This window comes from Nylanderia fulva, unplaced genomic scaffold (assembly GCF_048542155.1).
Source record: "Nylanderia fulva isolate GAGA-0341 unplaced genomic scaffold, ASM4854215v1 Scaffold38, whole genome shotgun sequence".
NCBI classification, from domain to species: domain Eukaryota; kingdom Metazoa; phylum Arthropoda; class Insecta; order Hymenoptera; family Formicidae; genus Nylanderia; species Nylanderia fulva.
In genome coordinates, this window is record NW_028190455.1 from 1491298 (window position 1) to 1509753 (window position 18456).

At 34.6% G+C, this 18456-nt stretch overlaps 1 long non-coding RNA gene across 1 annotated transcript in view; it reads right to left on the minus strand.

Annotated features, from left to right (window-relative positions):
* Positions 1-4393: 4393 nt before the first annotated feature.
* LOC114930770 (uncharacterized) overlaps positions 4394-18456 on the minus strand; it is a 140516-nt gene continuing 126453 nt past the window's right edge. Inside the window, exon 7 of the long non-coding RNA XR_003819533.2 lies at positions 4394-5345. This is a non-coding gene — a long non-coding RNA (uncharacterized LOC114930770). The remainder of the gene's footprint in view (positions 5346-18456) is intronic.

Below are 18456 nucleotides of genomic sequence, written 5' to 3' on the forward strand. Positions count from 1 at the left end.
GAAACGTCCCGAGCTGATCAATCGTAAGGGTGTGGTGTTTCACCACGACGATGCGAGACCACACACAAGTTTGGTCACTCGGCAAAAATTATTGCAGCTTGGTTGGGATGTGTTGCCACATCCACCATATAGCCCAGACCTTGCGCCATCAGACTTCCATCTATTTCGCTCCTTGCAAAACTCCTTGAACGGTAAAACGTTTGCTTCTGAAGACCTCATCAAACAGCACCTTGACAAGTTTCTCGCAGAGAAAGATAGGAAGTTTTATGAACGCGGTATTATGAAATTGCCCGAGAGATGGCAAAAGGTCATTGAACAAAACGGCCAATATATTATTGATTAATGTTCATTACGTATATTAAATAAACGCACCTGAAAATCAAATGAAAAAAACGCAATAACTTTTTGAACAACCCAATAGTATTGAAATATGACTATAATATTATTGAAATTCAAGATTTTCAAATTCTTCTAAGAAGATTATAAATTGTTGCGTATATATGAAACATTGAACGCGTTAATATGAGTATATAAGTGTTGATTTAACGCTTGCTTTTTTTCTGTGTACCATAACCATTTTATATACCATAAACAAGTATTAATCATATAAATAAAGCTTGAATTTAAAAAATCGTTTAATTATACGAATGTTTTCCTTTAAAATAGTATTTGGTCTTGATTAAAATAATATTAACAAGATTTAATTGATTTTAAATAATGCTGTATTACATATTATTTTAATCAAATACTATTTTAAAGGATTTTAATCAAAATTGTAAAGAATTAATGAGGGACGATTAAAGGCTAAAAAACTAATAAAGAAAACTGTTTTTGAATTATTATTTTATATACCATAACCATTTTATATACCATAAACAAGTATTTATCATATAAATAAAGCTAGAATTAAAAAAATCGTTTAATTATACGATTTTTTTCCTTTAAAATAGTATTTGGTCTTGATTAAAATAATATTAATAAGATTTAATTGATTTTTTCAATAATGCTGTTTTAAATATTATTTTAATCAAATACTATTTTAAAGGATTTTAATCAAAATTGTAAAGAATTAATGGGGGACGATTAAAGGCTAAAAAACTAATAAAGAAAACTGTTCTCGAATTTATTATTTTATATACCATAATCATTTTATATACCATAAACAAGTATTAATCATATAAATAAAGCTTGAATTAGAAAATCGTTTAATTATACGATTTGTTCCTTTAAAATAGTATTTGGTCTTGATTAATTAAATAATATTAACAAGACATAAATTAATACCAAGCATAGAAGCCAATAAATTTCTCAATGATACAATTAACCCTTTGGAAAATACTAATAAAAAATGGTTTGTTAATCTATCCAACACAGACATTCCGCCTAACGTTTCTAATCTGTTGCAAATGGGTGATAAATTCTGTCTTCCGAATATTAGTAAAAAAACAGCGATACATGAATTTATCAAGGACATAGAGAGTAATAGCAAACGAAATAATATTAATAATCTCACAACGATCAGAAATATCGCGGTTCCAAAATTTGCACAACTTCTCAACACGAAGGATAAAAATGACGTAAGTCAACAAAAATTACTTGGTGCACACAGAGATTTAATAAAATTTTGTAAAGACAATCCGAATGTTCTATTCACACGCGCGGACAAAGGTAATGCTACGGTTGCGATGGATAGATCTTATTATATTAACAAAATGGAAAACGTTTTAAAAGATGTCAACACTTACACTATTGTCAAAAAAAATCCGTGCAAAAAAATAGAGAACGATTTGAATGATTTGTTGAAGAGATGGCTTAAGGAAGATTATATTTCAAAAAACGAATATTATAAATTACGTTGTGGTGATTCTCTCCTTCCAAAAGCGTATGGATTACCTAAAATCCATAAGGAAAACTATCCGGTTAGAATCATAGTTTCATCGGTTGATACAGCTCTATACTCGCTGGCTTCGTTTTTACAAAACACCTTACGAACTAGCCTACCCAAAGCGAAAAGTCATATCAATAATAGTTTTGATTTGTACAGCATATTGTCTGGTAAAAAGATTGATGAGAATGATAGGATGTTTTCCTTGGATGTGGTGTCTTTGTTTACGAACGTTCCTCTGGATCTTGCGATTGACGGTATTAACGATAGATGGGATCACATTGGAATAAATACTAAAATACCGAAAAACGAATTTTTGGGGGGTATAAAATTCATATTGACTTCTACATATTTTACATTTGATGACATAATTTATAAACAGACGTTTGGGACCCCTATGGGGTCACCGTTATCACCAATTATTGCAGACTTGGTTATGCAAGATCTTGAGGATACAGTTCTCAAAGCGTTAAATTTGGAATGTTTGATTTATTTTCGTTATGTGGATGACATAATAGTGGCCACCTCTATGACTAATATGACTCAGATTGTGAATAATTTTAACAACTATCATGAAAGACTTAAATTCACGGTCGAACAAGAGGTTAATCATAGCTTGAATTTCTTAGATTTATCACTTAAAATTATTAATAACAAAATATATATAGACTGGTATCAAAAAGAAACCTTCTCAGGAAGGACGTTATCATTTTATTCAAACCACCCATTATGCCACAAAATTGGAATAATATATAACCTTGTAGACAGATGTCTATTGCTATCACATCCACTATTTTTTAATAAAAATTTGGAGTTAATTATTAATATACTCAGAAGCAATGGTTACCCTCTTGATCTGATTTTTAACAAAATTAATCATCGGATAGAACACATCATATCTAAGGGGAGCATTATAGAGAGACAGGCCAACATAGAAAGAACAAAAAGTATAAGAAATGACTCGGTTAATAAAAAATTCTTTGTCATTCCGTATATAGATAGGATCTCAGAAATGATTGTTTCCTCGGTGAAAAATAAAAATTGTATGGTAGGGTATAGATGTCTCAACAAACTGGATAATATTATTAAAGCGCAGAAAGATAAAACTAAACATCCATGCAATTCGAATGTGGTTTATAAGATCAGTTGCAATAATTGTAATGCATCTTATGTAGGCCAAACAAAGAGGCAATTGCAGACGCGAATAAAAGAACATAAAAATAATATTAGGTTGGACTCAACGAAACATTCAGTAATTTCTGAACACATAATAAATGAACATCATACTTTTAATTGGGACAATGTTAAGATCATGGACAACGAAAATAATTATTATAAAAGACTCATTTCTGAGATGCTACATATCAAGGAACAAAAAAATGGACTAAATTTAAACAAAGATACTGAGTTACTTAGCGAGTCGTATTTTGATATTTTGGATATATTAGCGAACAATAAATAATAATAGGACAAATAGGACATTAACGAGTAAAACATAGATATTAGATCATATATAAACACGCACGCTCTCCGATCAAGTAGAGTTTAAAATGAGCTGTCTTTCTGTATTGTTGGTTTGTTATGTGTCATCCTTAATAACTGTTAATAAGTAGCAAAATTGTCAAGAAGAACGATGATAGGTAAGCATACTACCAATTGTAGGGGATATATATTATAATTTGGACACACGTTGATCGGTAATTTTTTATTAATCGCAGCGCCTACGGAACGGGTTAATTTCTCGCATATTAACGATGAAACCATCCGAGATCTGAACAAAATCAGAGATCATATCGAGGCGAACATTGTTGGACAGGACGGATTAAAACACGCGTTAATTGCTCAAAAACTCTCGATTGTGAATAACTATAATTAAATTTCGATATCATGTGAATTGTAAGAATTTATATTTCAATAATTATACTGAAGAAGACCGCGTGCGGTCGAAACGTTTATAGAATGATTGTAATTTGCGTTAGTTTTAATATAATGACTGTAGTTTTATAATTTATACATGTAATAAATGGTAGTTGACTGAACATCTCGAATATTCAGCTCGATAAGTTGGCCTTATATTTATCACTTAATATTAACAAGATTTAATTGATTTTTTCAATAATGCTGTTTTAAATATTATTTTAATCAAATACTTTTTTAAAGGATTTTAATCAAAATTGTAAAGAATTAATGGGGGACAATTAAAGGCTAAAAAACTAATAAAGAAATGTTATAAAACAATTTCTCACTCACCGGATACCGGATACCTGCAACAGCGGAGTTGTAGTATACAACCTACGTTCTCTTCTGAAAACAAAATATTCAAATTATGTATATACGTGTGTGTATATATGTATATTTTATATATATATGTATATGTATATGTATATGTATATATATATATATATATATATATACCTATATATAAGATTATTTGAAAATCTGGAAACGATATCGAATATCTCATACAATGCAGTAAAGAAATAAACGTTTTTATTTTTATACCTTATAGTTGCCCCGCTGTCGCCCAATGCCTCCCGGCCTGCTCCTGCTCCTAATCCTTTCTGGATGCTTCGTAACACTCACACCCGCGAAAACAAATAATTACGATCGCCTGACACTTCACGGCACTCCCGACGCGACGCGTGAATTACACGCGTATTTCGCGAACATTGCGCAATGAGAAGAAACGCGAATAAAATCCTTCGAGGAACGATTCGGACCCCACGATCGATAGGTTATGCACGGGCGCGGACAACGTATACTTAATCGGACAATGTATGATCGCGATCACCGGCACTATTCTACACACGGAAATACTCGGCATTTCCGTGTCGATACTTCCGACACAGGATCACACTCGCAAATAACACGAAACACTCGTATTCGAAATCATACGAGGAACGACGATTCGGACGGCTCGATCGATGACGAAATAATGCGCGGACAATGGACGGTTCCAGAACACGAAACAATGGCTGTCCCAAGGTGACTCGATTAAGACGACGAGACGATCGCCCGTTGTTTAATTTCGGCACTCGCGATATCGAACTACGCGACATTCATCGAGACGAGTATAAATATACCGAAAACGCGAGATCACGAGTCAGCCAGCGATAAGCACCCTCCGTCCCGTGTAATGGCTGATGACGAAAGAGAACGAACCGGATACTGTGATCGAGCAGCAGGGTCGATGCGTCACGCGCCGCGCGTATTGATCGATAATAAGATTTACCGTGGCTGCGCGTGGCTCGCGTTGCGCAATACGCGGAACTAGGATAATGAGTGGCGCTGTCGCGCGTCCTGCCGTGACGTAACGCTCGGTGATTGGTCGCTGTGGGGGGTCCTCCTGACAGGCTCGTGCGTACTTCTTGATCGATGTAATGAGCAGTGACTGTCAAGGCTGCGCTTCGCGCGTAATTGCCCTACGCGCAATTTTTAATTTTGTAGAATTTTTATTTATCTATAACAAAAAAAGGAATTTTACGTTACATTCGCGAAGTATACTTTACTTATTCTTGAGTATGTATTGAAGAATAAAATAATGAACTTTCGTTGATAAATGTTCAGTATAAGAAATGTTTATTTTTCAGATTTTTAAAAAGTATAATAATGTAACTATAACTTTAATTGATTATTTAATTAAATTGATTTAATTAATAAATCAATTAAAAATTATTAATTCATTATATTATGTTATATTATAATTAATAATAATATATTATATTATATTAATTATTAAATAATTTAATTAATAATTTAAATTAAATATAAATTCACATATTTTATGTATCCTTAAGTAAGTGAAAATTAAGAATCTCTTTGAACAAAATTGTCACTGGCTTTCTCTATTATTTGTTTTTTGTATAATTCAATTTAATGCAAATACTTATAATAACACGTATGTAACATCGCTATAAATTTTTAAGCAGAAAATAATTTCTTATAAACTTCAAAGCAATGAAAAATACAAAACAATAATGAAAATTATTACGTGACATTTTCTCGTTTTATATTTAAATATATTATTATAATATGTTAATTATTGTTTAATGAAATTAGCGTTGAAATGATGTATTTCTCCTAAGAGTTACACCTTATTTTTTTAATATAAATTTGAAATCTCGGACGATATTGCCTTAATCAAAAGTTGAGAGGTTTAATAAAATATTTGTACATCCAAATCGATAATTAATGTCTCGCGAAGCTTAATTCCGATTGTGATTGTGATTGTGGCGAACGTGTCGCGAATTCCCAGGCCGATATCCCGAACGAGAGAATCGAATTCTCTGTTTGCGTTTGTGTATTTAGATCTATATTTAATGTGTACCTCTCGAACTCAATGGTAAGCCACTCTCTCGACGCTAATTATGCCACTGGTGAAAACATAATCGCCGTGACGCGCGAATGGGTTTAACCTGTGCAACTCGCAAAAAGCGATGGTTCGAATCCCCGATCGGAGAGCAAATTCTCGCGTAATTCAGTCCAGGCGAACTACTCACGTTCTTCGAATAGTTTCCATTTCCTGATTTTACTGCCTGCGTTGCTAAAATAGATGAATGAAGCACTAGCATATGAGAGAGAGAGAAAGAGAGAGAGAAAGGGAGAATAAATTTGAGTTTATTTTTTACGTGTAATATACATAAAATTATTATAATTATCTTATTCTCTTATCTTAAAAAGTTCAATAATACTATCAATTCTATGCAAATTGTCAGATTCTTAATCTAACTTAAAATGTAAATGTCCTTAATATTTAAATGAGAGATTTTGTTGATATTCTGACAGTTATATCAGATTCTCTTAATTTAAGACACAAATAACGAATTTGTAAAGTTTTAACATAGACATTTACGTTATAAATACAGGTATTTCCGGGATATTATTATAGTATCATAAATCTTATAATTCTATAAATTAAATTTCTTATAATTGTACAAATTAAATCTACGTTAAATTTAAATATATGTATGTACAATGTATTACTTAAAATAAAAATATAGAGATCATGTATCTTTTTCATTGTAGGAAATTGGAAACGAACTTTGCTTTTTTGTGTCACTCAATTCATCCAATCGCAAGTATATCGCGACTGCAACATAAAATCGAGAGATCGAAAATATCGTCGGCCAAAAAAAAAATGATATCGATCAGTTTGAAATTTCGGACTTGAAGATGCATCTTGACGATAGAGAAAGAGAGAGAGAGAAATCGATTGAGCGCACCGCACTCGAGGAAGATTCGAGGAAACTCCATCTGCCGTGTCTGACGCGGAAGAGCGAGCTAAGGAGTCAACGGGAAGAAACGTTCCCTCATGTATAATAAAATATGATAAAACGCAGCTAAATCGGACCACCCACCGGAACTTGATTTTCCCTCGGAAGTGGATTCGTGGCGGCCGCTGTCAGAGAATCGTCCGATGGACGTCTCGCTCTCCTTCGCAAGGCGCTACTTCTTGGTGCACATGCACATCAATCGCGTATGCGCGTATATTTATGCCTAGGTAATATGCACACAAATTTTACGCAGACGCATACATACATACATACAAACATACATACATGTATGCGGATTTACAAAATGAGTAGCAGATCTTTTCAACGAGACCCGTCTTTTCTTATGGTTCATTTATACGCGGCGTGTTATGGTTATTTAAAAATTATTAGAAAATGAATTGAAAGAGCTCTCTCTTTACGCTTACATTTTAATTGCAAATGTATATTTCTCTTCTTACGAAGAATATACGTATATATCGATCGATAGCGATTAAGAAAATCTTTGACAGACAAATTTCGAAACGTCGAGGGAACGCGTATCTGCTGACACATATATTTATGAAACACCGAAAGCATACACGTACATGTACGTAACGTCGGCTTGATATAACCACCAGGGTCCAGGATATCTGTGAGCCATAATTCAAAGGCAGAATCGGAGAAGACGAGAGTCTCGGGGCCAATCCTACGAGGGGGTTGCTTCCCCTAGGGAGCTTTGGGAGTAGGGGGAAATGGAAAACCTTATCGGGAGGATGCGGCCGGGAAACGGAGGCGACCGCAGGAGGGACATGACACGACGATCCAACGATTTGCTGTGGACGAATCGCTCACGATTTTTATCCCTTTTTACCTGCCAAGTAGTTCGCCACCCGTCGTGCCGGCCGAACACATCTAGGGGCAGCTCCCTCGAGGACAACGTGCGGTAGCAAAAATCCCATCGCACTAGTACTTTAAGTGAAGTTTATAAATTATGAAGTTTATGCTATAACGATTCTCGATCGCTCGTCTCATATTATACTGTTATCTTTATTATCGTAGCTCGAGGAGTATGAAAGAAAAATAATTAATTATATTTATTATATAACTCGTATACATTTATGCACGGAGAGAATTTTCGCTTAGAATTTGTCCTCAAAATTATGGTAATCGTAGGATAATAAGAATTTTTTATAAGTTTCTCTGATTAATATTTCCCACGATAAAAAAGATTAATATGTATACATAGTAAAATTAATCGAACATATTTTTTATATCTTATTTGTGATAGAGATTAATATTTTTATTGTGATAAATATTAATCAGAGAAACTCTTATAAAATTCTTCCAATATTCTCCCATATTCTCAGTGTGTGATAAATGTAAACGGACCGTTCAAATGTTACTGCACTGAAAAAGATTGTTAATTCGACTAAACTAAATTATGATTATTTTGCTAATTGAACATATAAAAATATTTAAATTAAGTAATACATGTTAAATGACGAAACGTATAAATTTGACTTAAATACTAATATATGTTTAAGTAACAAAATGGTAATTTAGTTGAAAGGTTTAGCCAATGGTCCAGCCTGCATCATTTAATTGCGGAATTAAAAGGTATAGTGCTGAATTGATAGTATCGTCGCACCGATAAAATAAGACGGTCAACAGAGCGATTGCGATTGCGAAGGGCGATCGCAGATAAATGGAATCGGTTATAGTCACCCCCGGTCGTATAGTGCTGTCAGAATAGAATGGCAGGGAGTATTGTACCTGCAATATGTACACGTGGTCGCCGCAGATATCGCACCGTCGTTTGCAAGCACTCTAGAGTATCGCCAATCCGGATAGACGGGCTAACGATACAAAGCCTCAATGCGAATATTGAATAACATCACTTGTGATCCTGAAGTACTGCGATATTATTTGTCAAACATCACATTACGCATAACGTTCGCTTAAGAATTTATATAAGAACGACTATGAAAACTCTATAATGATTCTACTCAAATAACTTTCCTTATTAAATGCATAAAAAACTGAAGATATATGGTCAGAAATTACGTGAAAACATTACTTGGAGAATCGCTGTATATATATTTTTTTCTGAATCATATCATAAGCATTCACTCAAAGAGATGTGAAAAAGATTAATACTTGTTTTTAATCAAACAAATTTTTCTCTTTACCGAGGAAAAAAAACATTTCATTTGAATGATTTGTTACAAAAAAAAAAATGATACTATTTGAATTATATCAATATGAATATTTAGCGATTATTATCGTATCACTAATTATTATTATTACATAATCTGGGAGAATATAAAATGGACGAAGATAAATTCGCGGCGATATGCAACCGATATCAAATCGATTACATCGAAACTACCAGCAGGATAATGGAAAATCCACGATGATTTAATTGATGCGTATCGAAGGAAGGGAGGGGATTAATTGAAACTTGATTCTCTCTTTCCGCGCCTCTCTCTCTCTCTCATACTCTATGTCTCTGTTCGCGGAGCTCGTTAGCCGAACGGCTAATTAGATAAATATGGGCGCGGAATCCGTCCGGATCGGAATTCGAATTCCGGGACTGCGGGATCTTAATTATCCGACGCGGCGAATTCGCGTGTCCATCCACAGACTCGATTTTGACAGTCTCTTCAGCCTTACACGAACTGTAATTAACGTTTGTCAATTAGCCATTGGGGAGAGGAGTGGGAGACCGAAGCTTCGCGGGCGTAAATGTTTATATCAATTAGCAGGGAAGGTCCGATTAACTGTTGCCGCTGCCGTTAAAGGAATGCGCTGTCTCGGTTAATTAACGCACACACCACTTCACTTTATGTCAGTTTCTTTCATCACGATTAACACTTATTAATTAAGCAGTCATCGGATAGATCGGATATCGAATTTGTTTGGTTCTTCAGTCGAGATTGCGCGCCTTTACAAGAGAAGAATCGATCAATAAACGCGATGTATCAATAAATAGAAAATTCTTTTAAATTTCAGAATATCACGGAAAAAAAGAATTAGCTACCATAGCTAAATTTTAGCTGTCCATATATTGCAACCTGAAATTTAGTTATCGTGCCTAAATTTTAGCTATGGTAACTAATATTTTTACCATGGAATGTTATAGCTAAAAAATATTAGTTGTCATAGCTAAAATTTAAGCATTGATAACTAAATTTCATGTGTAATATATGGACAGCTAAAATTTAGCTATGGTAGCTAATTTTTTTTTCCATATATTACAACCTGAAATTTAGTTATCATGCCTAAATTTTAGCTGTAGTAACTAATATTTTTACCATAGAATGTTATAGCTAAAAAATATTAGTTGTCATAGCTAAAATTTAAGCATTGATAACTAAATTTCATGTGTAATATATGGACAGCTAAAATTTAGCTATGGTAGCTAACTTTTTTTTTCCATATATTACAACCTGAAATTTAGTTATCGTGCCTAAATTTTAGCTATGGTAACTAATATTTTTTAGCCATAGTTTAACGGAGAACCGTTATAGCTAAAAAATATTAGTTGTCATAGCTAAAATTTAAGCATGATAACTAAATTTCATGTGTAATATATGGACAGTTAAAATTTAGCTATGGGGTAGCTGATTTTTTTTCCGTGTACGTTTTCTAAAAATCTGGAATAAGAGACAAAATATATATATTGCGTATAATGTAACATATACGCATATTTTTCTATTTTTTCCGCTGAAGAATTTAATTTATTTTATGTAACAGTGAAGAAGTGACCCTCTAATTATTTTCCGCGGTGTATATATTAATTTTAAACGACCGCATATATAAATATGCGGCGGAAATTTCTTAAGCATACTTTACACATAAGAAATACTTGTTTTCACTGTGCAAATGGCACCGGTGATGAATTGAAAGAGGGATATCTACCGCTTTTATTAACTTCCATTATCGATCCCTCCCGGTGCGAACATCTTATTTGTATTCAATGGACAGGGCCGCGTTGTTTTTATGGCCGGTACGGGCAACCCCGGTCCGCGATAGCAAATTTGTGGGAGAGATAAAACTTGCGCCATGTTTTCGTAATCGTCGCCGCGTCGAGTGGCTGAATTTCGTGCCATGAGAGGGGAACGGCAAACCGAAATTGTAATCCGACGATATTGCATCGCTTACGTTGCTTTATACTGCTAATTAAAGGGCGCCGCCAAGTGCGAATCCTCGCACTCACTGAATAATAACGAGGCGAGGAACAGATTGGCTTCTCCGCAAAGAAAAAAAAAAAAAAAGATAGCGGAATCCGCAATGAGAAACTGACAAACTGAAAATAACGTATGGCATGAAATTTTTGCGAGAGTATCTTCTTGCTCGGTCCTCGTCGATCGTCTTTCTATAACTCAATATTTTAATTCCACTTTAAATAATTTATCATTCTCAAACATTTTCATAATCATACTGAATTTTAAACAATTAAAATTAAAAGTTTAGTACAATATATTACTGATTAAAAATTTTTCATCTTTTCTGCTTCGTTAATTATAAATTGAAAAATATGTTAACATAATTATAAATATGTCTCTCTATTAAAAATTTAATTTTTAATAATAACGAAGAAATGAAAAATATTAAACTAACAAATGGAGAAGTATATCTTCTACAACATCTAGCATTAAAAAAGTAATCTCTTTATATAACTTTGCAAATTATTTGTTTGAATGACGAGGTATAAATCATCTTTCCAAAGGCCGCGTGATATTTATTATGAAACTTGGTCATTTGGAAATTATTATAAAAAGGGAATATATACACCTCCTTTCGCCGGAATAACTTGAAAAGAATTCTTGCGAAACATTCTATTGAACGAGGTTAATGTCATCGCGAAAATCTTGCAGGAATCATAAACGGGAGATTAATGGGCACACTGCTTAAACCCTCGTCTACTCTAAAGTGAAACGACTGTACGATAAAGTTGATAACGCGCGCGTGTATAATGCACGCATACATCTGCATAGCTACGCAAACGAATGCACATCGAAGCACGCGCTAAAACAAACAAGAAACAGAGTCCTATCCCAAGATGCCCGGGGCGACGCATGCCTCTCTACCCTGACTTCTTCTTCTTCTTGCTCCTTTTTTTCGTGGTCCTGTTCCTTCACCATCTTCTTTTTCTCGCTGTCGTGCTGCCGCGCGCAGTCGGATATTATGCGAGAATTTTAAACGCCGAATATTATGAAAGTCTTTCGCGTAATCTGCAATACCCCCAGCCTCCTTCTCTGCTGTCGTCCCCGCCTGCAAAGCTCCTCGTCGCCGCCTTTATTTCGTCGTTAGTACGCCGTAGCACACTCCATTGCAGAATCCGTACGATTAACGCACTGCTACGGTTTGCCCAGAGGAGTCGCGTAATTAAAACGTCCGTCACTCTTACCTCATACCCTACCGGCGCGCGGAAATGTGTCTTTACGTGTGTGTTTGACTTTATTTTGCCGCCAAAGAGAAGAATCTGAAAGAAAGAGAGAGAGAGAAGGAACGCACGCATGTTCGGATTAAAATGTGCTCTCTCGCAGGGTGACGCGCGTCGGGTATTATTACGTCCTACGCAATCTGCACAACCGACGATAATGTAATAATCGCTCTCTCAGCGGTGATGAATATCCATCTTCGCATTATTATCGATGGAAAAATAATTATGCGCGTATTATGCAAATAATATATTGATACAGAGTATTTTAAATGCCATCAAAGTTTGCCGAACGTGGAATACGGGAAGTAAAATGTAAACATAAAGATTAACCGTGTGGTATCCCAGTCATTTTCTTTGCGATTAATGACAGACCAGATATCGACAAACAGTTTGTTAGACAAAAAAAATTTCTGCAAATTTTTCAGTCGCGAATGTAATCACGTATTTCTTCTCGGCGTGGAAATGTGTTGTTACAATTAATGTGTTCGACTTCGTTTGGCGGTCGGCGAAGAATCAGGATTTTAATTTTAAGAGAAAATTTATGCACGAATTTAAAGAAAAATGTGCTCGTGCGCCTCAGGTATTATTATATTCTACATTTCTTCAACGATAATGTATTCATTATTTTTAAAATGAAGAATGTTAATGATGAAAAAAATCACTGAATTTTATTAATTGAAAAATAATGCATATGTTATGCAAATCATATAATGGAAGAGTATTTTAAATGCTATCGTGGTTTTCAAAACAAAGATATGAAAAGAAATATAAACAAATTCCTTTACGCAGGCAACGCTCCATCCTGTATCAAAAATTCCTAAAATTCATTTACCATGAAAAAGTTTCCGATAGCGAACAAATTAAAATATATTCGCCTGGATGCTTGATACGTTATTACATACATGGAATTTTTTGATTCAATGTAATAATTATTTTTTTATATCAATTAGTAAATTCTCTCTGAAAGGATAAGCGTGCAGTTTCAAAATTGTTACTTATTATTTGAAAAAATAATGATATGTATGTGCGTAGGTATACAAATAATTGAATAACTACTTTTTTTAAGTACTAGTACAGTTACAAAAAATATATAAAAAAATAATTATTGAGAGAGAAATTTTCAATTATTATTTATATTATAAAAATTCCTGACTTGTCAATCATATCAATGAGGAAACTCAAGTCTATAAAGTGTCATTAATATCTATATCTATTATATTTATGTACATATAAAAACTGTAGATACAACCTTCAAATCATCTAAAGATATTAATTTGATCGTCAATACAAAGATAAAAAAGAATCGAAGATATAATTATTTAAATCAATTTATTACAAATTGATAATTCCTAATTCCTACCGACAAAGTGCAATCGAGATCTCGAATCGCGACAGCTAAAAATTGCGTAATAGTTATTTTATAGCACGAGAACATTCCGAGCGTTCCATTTCGAGATAAAATTTACCAGGTCTTTCCAATCTAGCTACAATAAGCACAGGCGACCCAAAGCAATCTAATTATAAGGATCGAGCATTCGATTTCGAGAATCAATCAGAAATAGACACCTTGTCTTTTTTTTTTTTAAATATAAAAAGAAACTTTCTCGAACAAAATTTCAGTCTTTCTACAATCGCAAGTTTACGGACAAAAAATACATAGGAGATTATTTCATTTTAATTTAATTTCCGTTCTTTTAACTCTAAATTGTATTTCCATGGTTTGTCTTTGAATCCCTAATGCTCAATAATTTCCTAGTTTATAGAAACTAAATTAGTTTTAAATTAGTGGTTGCGATAATTTCTCTCGGTGCAAACGCAGTTTCTATATAATTCCGTTAATTCCCTATACTTAGAAATTATATTTCGATTAAGCATGGCACGAACCAGCTCGCGAGCGTCATCACTAGTGCGTTTAAGCGGACGATGAATCGCGTTACGCGCGATAATTAATTTCCCTCATTATCGTGATATTATCCGTTCCCATCCTCCTTTGCCCCCTGGGTGGGTCCGGTTCCCGCGGGCATCCACGTACAGCCAGGGACCACCTTTGCCGCCGAGCGCGGTGATTTCCGAGCGAGTGAAGAAATGCGGCCGAATTAAAGCTCCGTTTGCTTCGGGAGGGCCACCTCGGCAGAGAGATTCCACTCTCTCGGTGGTGGCAACCACGGGGACGGGAACGACGTGACGGCGGTGTGGGGCCCGTAATTGGTTCTGCATATTTATGAAGGCGCTCCTAACCGAAACCGCGTTTCCCAGCTGCGCGTCCTCTTCGCGCTCGTCGTCTTCATGGTCCGTGCAACCTCCGAGCGTGCCGTATTCGCTCGCACGCGCGAATCCGCCTTACGATATGTATAGACGCGGATAGACGAATTTCAATGAGCATATGACTAGCGTCGAAGCGAACACATGTGAGAATAAATGACAGCGACCTGGTGCTTTCGCGAAAATTAAAATTCCTCGCATAATCTGTTACTGTCACATACAGATGCGTGTATGTACAGATGTTACTGTGATATACGCATACATAGTCGTATGGGAAAAAAGGCTTCGTCTGCTTTGTTTCCTCTCTAACGATGCCAGTGAATGTCGTCATTTGTATCGTCAAGCTGGTACATTTTTCAGTTAACTTCGGTCCATCGCACTCTTCCCGGTTGAGCGGTGGCCTGAACAAGATGGGATTATACTAGTCGCGATCGCCGTTTTGCAAATCGTTCTCTGCTTACGAAGAGATCGAAAATGCCTTTCGATAATTAAGCGGATGGCTGTACGATGATCCCTGGCTGTCCTGATGTTTTTGGGAAAACATTTAGAAAAGGATCACCGCGATTGACAAAAGCATTATTAAATTTCTTCGGGGCGTATAAAACCACGCGACCAGTGAAAGTGGAATTGGAGGATATATTGGATTAAAAAAGAAAAATTTTATTTTATAATAAGTGTAACTGTGTATAAATACAGCGTATAAATAAAATCGATTCCTCGAAATTGTTCTTTTGTAGTTCCGTAAATAAAATTATATAAACAGCTATATGTAATAATATTTAACAATATTAAAAATGTAGTTGAGTTTTCTCTTATTACACGTACGATCCTCCATATATAAAATTATTATTATTTATAGTAGATTTAATTTCGTCACTTTATTATGTACTATCAATTTAAAAACAGAATATTTTTAGAATCACATAAATGAATTTAATCACAAAATGTTACCTAAGAATATTCTTGTATCAATCATTTACACTGGGTATAAACAACCTTATCTCTTTGATCTAGCCAGAGTTAAAATCCAATTTACCCTCCAATTCCGTTTACAGCACATCATGTTTCATGGATGTCCCGAGAAAATTCGTACGACAAATATCAGGAGAGTGCTTTTCCAGGGAAGCGCGAGAAAATTCTTCGGAGAAGCGGTGGCGCGTGTCGCGAATTTTCCCGCGAAAAATTGCTGTCCCGCGAAATCGGCAGCAAAGAGAAAAAGTAAAGGAAAGAGAAAGGGGGTAAGTCGCGAAGAGACTGCGGAGAGGAGGAATGAAAATCCTCCCAGGGGAGCATCGAACGTTCGCGAGACACGCTTCGCACGAGCTGGTACCACCCACGAGGATTCTCGTCCGAAACACGAAGGCGCAGCATGGGTTACATGCCGATGAATCGCCTCGTTTACGTGCTGCAAAGCACTATGATTTAAGGGGCACATAGAGAGCAATCAAATATACCTCCGCCGCACATGCGGAAGTCCTGGCCGAAACTAAGCGAGAGCAAACCCAAATTGTGTATAATAATAATAATAATAATCTGCTACGTTCGTTGCGATTCGTTTCGTTGGTGTGCACCATCGTGTGTGCAGAGATTCCGTTCGAATGTAAAGCGATTACTTGCCAGGAATTTTATTGAGCTCGAGAGATTGATCCTGTCGATTTGCACGAATTACTTTCAAGTATTGTAACAATCACTACGAAAGATATGTCTTATTTTTCTAGCTATAGATTTTTTGCATTATTATTCTTTTACAATACATGAGTTTTTTATTTGTTTTTCCTTTATATGCGTATATGTAATGATTTTCTTTATATATGTATACAAGTTATTAAGAAGCGGAATTAATTAAACTCGTCATCTATTTACGCTCTGTCAATGCTCAATTTCGTTAAAAATCATCTGTAAACGTGATCTCTTATTAATGAAAAGTCGGCTAAAAATTCATCAAAGAATTCCTGATTGAAAGGAAACGCGATATCTCTGGGATATCCTATGCTCGACATTGTTTTCACAACAATGAAGAAGACTGTAATCGAGATTGATCGCATTAAACAAGACTATTCGGTTACGTGGAAATTTAGAAACTTTTACTCCTCATCGCCAAGCGTGTACACCATGCTGATGCTTTGAAAATTATCGCGGGTGCTGATTTATCTTCGCAGTGGGATTCCAGGCGGAGCAAGTATGGATAACCCGAAATAAGCCGAAATGACGTTTTGCGTACGAGACACCGGTGCGATATTAATTTACCAGCGTTAGCAGCAAGAGGCGAACGCAAAGCTTGTTTGATATTTCTTCTTATGCAACAAGAATAATAATTCGAGAGATCCAGAGGTTCGCATCTACTGCGTTTTTCTCCTCTACCGTGAACGCAGTCTTTCAACGACGACGAAAAGATGCACCGTGCTCCTATAAATCGCATTTCCACCTCGGCGAGAAAGCTCATAAACTTAAAGCGCGCACGTTTTCGTTCGCGAATGCATTTTACTCGAAACATACTCTTGCCAGGTTGCGACGCGATTTACAGTAAAGAAATTTTAAAGAATTTGGTTAAATATTTGCATTACAGACACGAAGACGCTTGATATAAAAAAGGTCGCAGATATCATATTTTCGCGAAAGATCATTTCTCTATTAAGGAAAAGAATCTCTCTGCTATTGAGATTAATAAAAGTGCAATAGATTATACAATTAATAACTTACTTTAATCTAAAGTTGAAAGATCTTGGTTTCATATTTAAGATAAAAATTCTTTATATTAATAATTAATTAAAGCATAAATTAAAGAAAGATATATAAAAGAATTTCAATTTAAATTTCATTAATTTAAGAGCAACTTATTCTTATAACAATAAACGCTGATGTTAATCTTAATTTTTTGTAGCCTATCCGTTTATACATATAATATGACACGATGGAACACGCACACTTTTATTTTGATTGGTAAATCCAAGTTATCAATCAATTAAATAATGTACATAATATGAATGTCAATGAATGTTAATGTTTTAATGAATTTTATTGTATTATAAATTTATTATAAATTTTATTTTATTATGCATATGTTTATTATTTATTTATTTATTATATATGTTATTATTATTATAAAAATATCAATGAAACCATTTTGATCGAGGACTTGTCTTTATTATATTATAAAGTTAAAGCAAAGTTAAATTCAACGATGTATGATAAACGTGACATCTTACGATCATATCCGGGCTCATGCTCCGGTGATAATAGTTAGTCGGAAACGGAAGGAATTTCTCTCTTTTATTGATCTCTGATAAAGGTCAAATTTACATCTCTAGCTAGATATAATCAGAATTGCGGATACTGATAAAGATAAAGATTTGATACTGAAAAATAATATAGACTATATATACGTGTGATAGCTAAATAAAACTCATCAGTGGGTGTAAAATACACCTGAAAGAAGAAAGCATATATTTTGAACAATGTGCGCATTATCATAACAAATGATCGTAAAATTATAAAAGCATTAAATCTGAGAAAAATCAGCATAAATAAATTATGCAAGCTGTACATGGCTACCACGTAATACGATTCCATCTCGTATAAAATACGTAAACAAGAAATCGATTAGGAGT